Source organism: Octopus bimaculoides, chromosome 22, assembly GCF_046866305.1.
Source record: "Octopus bimaculoides isolate indiv1 chromosome 22, ASM4686630v1, whole genome shotgun sequence".
Taxonomy (NCBI): Eukaryota; Metazoa; Mollusca; class Cephalopoda; order Octopoda; family Octopodidae; genus Octopus; species Octopus bimaculoides.
The window spans coordinates 37,425,730-37,433,229 of record NC_142949.1 but is presented as its reverse complement, the minus strand read 5'-3'; positions in this window follow the sequence as shown (position 1 = coordinate 37,433,229).

Here is a 7,500-nt window from a genome sequence, read left to right as displayed (position 1 = left end):
CATATATATGCATATATGTATATGTATATATAGATAGATAGATATAGATATAGCTATATAAGTCAGTGTGTGTGTATATTTGTGTGTGAGTGTGTGTGCATGTATATATTGTTTGTCCATGTTTATAGATGTTCCCGTATGTATTACTACATCGTGTGTATTGTTTATAGTAATTTCACCTGTGTTTGTGCATGTGTGTATATATTTATATATGCATATATATATACAGGCGTGTAGATGTGAATATATATATATATATATGTATATATATATATATATATATATATATATATATATATATATATATATATATATATATATATATATATATATATATATATATATATATATATATATATGCATGTATACACACATATATACTGGTACATGTATATAGTTACACATGCATGTAGTCGTGGGCACATGTAGTACATATATTTAAATAGCGCAAACTATTTGGGAGACACAACGTTATGAAATTATACGAAATAGATTTAAAAACGAAAAAAATCTTATTTGGCCCGAAAAAACACCAAGCGTGAAACTGCAAAAACAACCATTAAGAAGAAATGTAAAGTGTATGTGTCTCCTTTTCGGGTATTAGTATATTGAATGTGTCTGTGCATTGTTTTTTATTATGTTTATGTATAGGTTTTTTTTCTGTGTCGCGTGTTATTACATTCTCAATGTTTACTTAGGCCAAATATTTTATGAAAGTATAATATAGACACATGTATCAACACTCGTGCTGAACGATGTATACACACACTTAAACACACACATACACACACTTAAACACACACATACACACATCACACACGCACATACATAATCTCTCTTTCTCAATCTCTCTTTCTGTCATAAAGACACAAACTTTAAAACACAGTAATAAATAAGTGCATAGGTACTAACACATAAACACACACACGCACGTCAATATAGTTTCATATTAACTCGGCTGCACACTCTCGGAAGGATTGAATCGACATTCAAGTACATGGCTCTTGATTTACTCTCAAGCACGTGATCACATTCGCAGCACTTTCTATTTAAATTCTAGGTATAAGCACAAAGGTTTTTCTTAGAACATCAACCAGAGTAACGCCTGGTGACACCTCAAATGTTGCAGCGTCTTGGGCGTAAGGAAACTACACAAACACACAGAAATATATATAGACAGAGATAAATAGATATAAAGTTACAGCAATGTTCTTAATTATGCACGATAGACAAAGAGTCATGTTTATATATCACCACACACGTTTACATGTGCACACATATATGTATGTGTGTGTACACGCACACACAGACACACACACACACACACACACACACACATATATATATATATACATATATATATATATATATATATATATATATATATATATATATATATATATATATATATATATACATACATACATGAAGACATACATACATATATACATGAACACATGTATATATACATATATGCATACATCGACATACAGATAGGCTCGCGCGCGGCCAAACACAGTCTGAGATATACACACACATCATAAACACATGTATACAAGCAGAGACACAAATCAACACAAACCGGTATATGAGAGAGAAATTAAAGTAGAGCGAAAACCAAATGATAACTATGTGGGTTTTTTTTTATCTATCTTTTTTCTTTATATCATTCATCTCTCTGACCAATTCCTGATTAGATTTTCTGCTTTGAGTCTGTCGGTTTCATTGCAAAGTTAACACGCGGAACAAATATATTACGCTCCCGCCTTATCAAATACCTCTGCTTCAGTTATGATAAAATCACGACCACCACCACCTTCGTCGACAACATCGCCGTCTTTACTACTTCCGTCGTCATATTCAAAATCATCATTCTTATCCGCGTCATCATAATCATCATCATTAACAGTGGTAATTACTTATATCATTATTCTTCTTCATCATCATCATTATCATCCACATCCTCATCATCATCACCATCTCTATTATTATTATTATTATTATTATTATTATTATTATTATTATTATTATTATTATTATTATTATTATTAATATTATTATTATTATTATCAAGCAGAATCTGGCAGAATCGTTAGCACGCTGGACGAAATGCTTAGCGGTATTTAATCCTCGCTACGTTTTGAGTTCAAATTCTGCGGAGATCGACTTTACCTTTCATCCTTTCCGGGTCGATCAATTAAGTACCTGTTGACCACTGGGGTCGATCTAATCGACCAATCCCTTCCTCAAAATTTCAGGCCTTGTGCTTATAGTAGAAAGGATAATAATAAGTATTATTATTATTATTATTATTATTAATAATAATAATAATAATAATAATAATAATAATAATAATAATAGTAATAATAATACTTAAGACGTCACACAGTATCCAATACCGTGGTGTTGTTAGTTGACGATATTGTGTCTACCGGGGGTTTGTACTGTTTGTCAGGTCATAACAAGTTTATCAAGTCACAACTAGTTTCGCATAACATTTCTTAGAATCGAAACCCCGCTCTAATGATCGGGAGTGGAACAACTTAACCTGTCAACGCGCCTTCACCTATATCCAATTTGGAAATGCCACCTCCGTATGGAGAATCATATCCTACACTAAATTCCAGTAAATACTGCACTTTTTTCTTGTATTTGACGTCATTTGAAACGGTAAGGCATGCAAACGTCAACTTGAAGTTGGTCACAAATACAACTTTCTCTGACCAGTTTCTGCGCAACAAACGACCGTATTCTTTTCCGCCTTACATTCTACGCGAACTCAACGGATTTCTAAATCAGATTGTCATGTAAGAGGAAGCGCATTTCAATAAGAACATTTGTTCTAAAGCTCTAATAGTTTCCATGATGATAACACCATCCCTCACAAAGTCTATTTCAATTGTTATTCCTCTTAAAACGTGATATAATCATCATAAATACACAGATAGGGAAACAAAATGCCTTGAAGGAGATAGAACAAAGCTCTCGAAACATGTTTAACTTTTCGTGATGATTCAGAGACCGTTTGTGTCTCCTTGATTTCGTGTTAAGTCTCATTCTCGTGAATTTTAATTCTGAACAATAGTCTTGGCTTCGTAGTAGAGAGTAGATACCTTCTGTGCGTGGGCTCGAAACGTAAAACACTTTTTCACTTTCCCGAACGTCAAACTAATACACCTGCTTGTCGTTCATACACCTGTCTTCGTCTTTTGAATTTCTGTAAATTTCAACTATATATATATGGAGAGAGATAGAGAGACAGAGAGAGAAATATGTATACATATACTTATGTAGAATATGTGTGTATATATATATATATATATATATATATATATATATATATATGCATATACATTCATATGTATATGCGTGTGATCGTCTCCAAGACTAAAGTAACCATTGAGATATTAATGCTTTCCCAAGACTATTTTGTCTATTATCTTGTGAACTCAATTTATATTGTGATTAGATCTGCAACAGTCACAGTCGATAATTATCTGCAATGGCACAGTTTGCACAATAAATATATTTCGTTTTTCTGCGTCTCTACATTTGTATAACCTATTCTCGCATCTCCTCACCTATCTATTTAACAGAGATAAATAGAGAGAGAGAGAGAGAGAGAGAGAGAGAGAGAGAGAAAGAGAGGGGGCTTGCGAAAGACGTAGATAGACGTACAATAACACACTGACTTACATATATATGTTGGTATATGCGCATACATACATACATATATATATATATATATATATATATATATATATATATATATATATATATATATATATATATATATTAGTGTGTGTGTGTGTGTGTGTTATAATTTAGAACAAGTTACTTACCATACAGCCATGTCTGTATGAACTCTTTCATTTTAAATTATTTAATGTATTCCATTAAGAAAAGATATATTGTAACAAAGGTAGACAACTCCCTCATTGATATGTAGAAAACGGAAACAGAACTACCTGTTAAACTTGAGAAAAGTCTTGTGTATTTTTTGCTATTCCGCTTACAGATTGTGATTGTAGTACACGTGATAGCTGCTTACTTCATTTTTCTGAAAACTTTACATTGATGAGTTTCCCTCTTAGGCATATATATATATGTGTGTGTGTGTGTGTGTGTGTGTGTGTGTGTGTGTGTGTGTGTGTGTGTGTGTGTGTGCGCGTGTGTATGTGTGTGTGTGTGAGTGTGTGTGTGTATGTGTAGCTATATATATATATATATATATATATATATATATATATATATATATATATATATATATATATGTGTGTGTATATTATGTAGCTACCGTGGTCTTTAACGAGTGTCTGGACAAATTTTCGTCTGAGATACCAGATGAATCCAGATCGCGACAAGCGAAACACAGAAAGCAGCTCCGTCCACCTCACAACTTCACCAAAAGCAGTACAAAAGGGAAATTCAAACACACTGAAAGAGTGTACTCGAGCATGGCCTCAGCCTTTGGCTGAAACTAACACTAGTAGGAAAAAAAGACAGACAGATAATATCTAGATGCATTAACACATATGTTTCTATATTCGTATGTATACCACAACATACAATGACATCACTTCACACCCCTCGAACCTTATGTGTTATAAATACAAGAAAAGCAAACAACAACAAAAAATATGACGTTTCTCTGACAGTTGTATTAAACCATTGGGTAGAGAAGAAATATAAATGTTTGCCATTTTGATATTTATTAAATAACTTTTAAAAGTGCATTTTCATAATCCAATCAATTTTACTTCACAAAAGCTACACTTTCTTATTTTCATTATCAGTCTGTTCTTATTTTATCTGCAATATCAGGAGCCTCTTAGCTTATATATTGTATCATGTTGTTGATTTGTTGAATGTGTATATTGTTATTCCTAGCGACCTGATTGTATAAACATATATGTGAGTCTCTCGAGATGTGTAACAGTATATGGCTGTGAAGATGTGTTTATACGTGTATATGTGTATGCAGATGTATACACACATAGCACACACACACACACACATGCATTTGTGCATGAATATAAACCTTTGTTCTGTCGTAGCCGCAGTCTTTAGCTTGACAAAAATAAAAGAGAAATAATGAATATCAACCTATCCAACCATCTACATCCATCCATCCAAACATCCGTCTATATATCTATTTATCTATCTATCCAATTATGCCAACTTCCAAACACACACACACACAAACACACACAAACACACGCACACACACAGAGATATTCGTGTGTGTATGTGTGCATGTTCATATAGGTACATTTATATGCATATATATATATATATATATATATATATATATATATATATATATATATATATATATATATATATATATATATATATATATATATGTATGTATGTATATGTGTGTGTATATCTGCGTGTGAGATTATACGTTATGTACATATATATCTGTGTATATGTTTAAACAGAGAGACAGAGAGAGGGGGAAAGAGTGATTAAGTGAGAGAGTCAGTTGCCGTCTTGATATTACTGTAGCACAATTTCATATAAAGGTCATTATTAAATTCTTAAAAAAATACTGAATATTTGAAAGAACACATTCTTGTAAAATGAACAATTTTCCTGAGTGTATACGTGATAATTTTTTTTTGAAGTATCCCGTGATAAGAAAGGTAAAACAAACAGCCAGACGCACACATGTACACACATATATAGCTGTTCCTGAGTGTATGTATATATGAAGGTGAGTACATGTATATATATATAAACTAATACATTTATGTGTTATTTAGGTTATTTATGTGTTATATATATATATATGCATATATATTTGTGTGTATATATATATATATATATATATATATATATAAATAGATAGATAAATAGATAGACAGGTAGAGAAACAGATAGATAGATAGATAGATAGATAGATAGATAGATAGATAGATAAATAGATAGATAGATAGATAGATAGATAGATAGATAGATAGATAGATAGATAGATACATGTAAGATCCAAAGAACGAGGTGTAGGAAGAAAGTGAGTCGGGCGGAACATCGGAAGTGGCAAATATCCAAGTGAGGTGTATACAACAGGCTAATCTTCAGGCAAAGGATATCTCAATAAAATGGAAGTTTACATTGTCGTTAGGTGGCCAATGTTAACATAGGGGGGATCGATGTATATATCTGTGTGCGTGTATGTGTGTATATATGAGTGTGTGCATGTGTGTGTGCATGAGTATGTGTAATTGTTTTTGTGCACGTGCCCTCCCAGCGCTCGATAACCGGTCTTTATTTGTTTACGTCTCAGTACCTTGGGACTTCAAAAAGTAGAGCTAGAGTCGATTTTCGGTAAAAATTCTTGAAACAAGTGCACCAGCATGGCCACTGTCCAATGACTGAAAGGAGTAAAATGTAGGTGATGTAAGATTGAAAGAGGATACAAGCTCGTCACATGGATTTCACATCGTCTTCAAATAATACTCCCTTGTTACATTGTATCAAGTCAATTTTGTCCGAAAATAAATGTGAAGTCTGCAGAATACTCAACCGCATAATGCTAATTTTAAAAACTTTTGAAAGCTCATTTGCCCAAACGGACCGGATGTTAAGACAGGAATCCAGTTTATTAATAGCAAATCTCTTTTCCTATGCATTTTTATTCCTTTACTCGTCTCATTTTTCCGGATCTCGTTCAGAGAATTTATGAAGTTCCATAAAATATTACGAACGAAATAAATGAATTAATGCATCCATTCGGTATGGACATGTGATACAATTTATGGATTTCATTTCCCATAATAAATTGTTTTTATAGCTCATATTTCTCTATAGTGTAGGCTATCTTTCGACTGAAAAATTATTATAGGATTTCAGTTATCTCTTCAGATTTCGCACCCTCATTAAAGTCGGCGATATTTATGTGACGGTTTTAGCGAAAGAGTTTCTGTTGAGTAGGTAATATATATATATATATATATATATATATATATATATATATATATATATATATATATATATATATATATATATATATATATGTACATATATTATGTATATGTATTTATGTTATATTAGCTACATATTATATATATATGTATGTATGTATATATTCTTTAGATATTATACATACATACATACATACATACATACATACATGCATACATACATGATTTAGCATGAACGTTACCAGTCAGTTTTCAATTGTCGAGTAACTTTGAAAATATTCTGTCGCCATGATGGTAATTTGCTATGCCAAATATATAGGTTCTTATGTCAAATGATGAAATGAATGCTAATTATCAAATGATAGTTACTTATTTCCTTGGAATATAATACTAAACATTTTTCATTTGTATAACTCATTCCATAACCTTTTTTTTTTCGCTCATCTCCACTTTCTGCCAACAAGTCTATGTTTAATTAACCTGCTTCTGTTATCCTCTCTCTGTGTATCCCTTTTTTGCCCTTTCTTTCTCTGTATAGTAAAATGGATAACTGAAAATTCAAACAACCCAC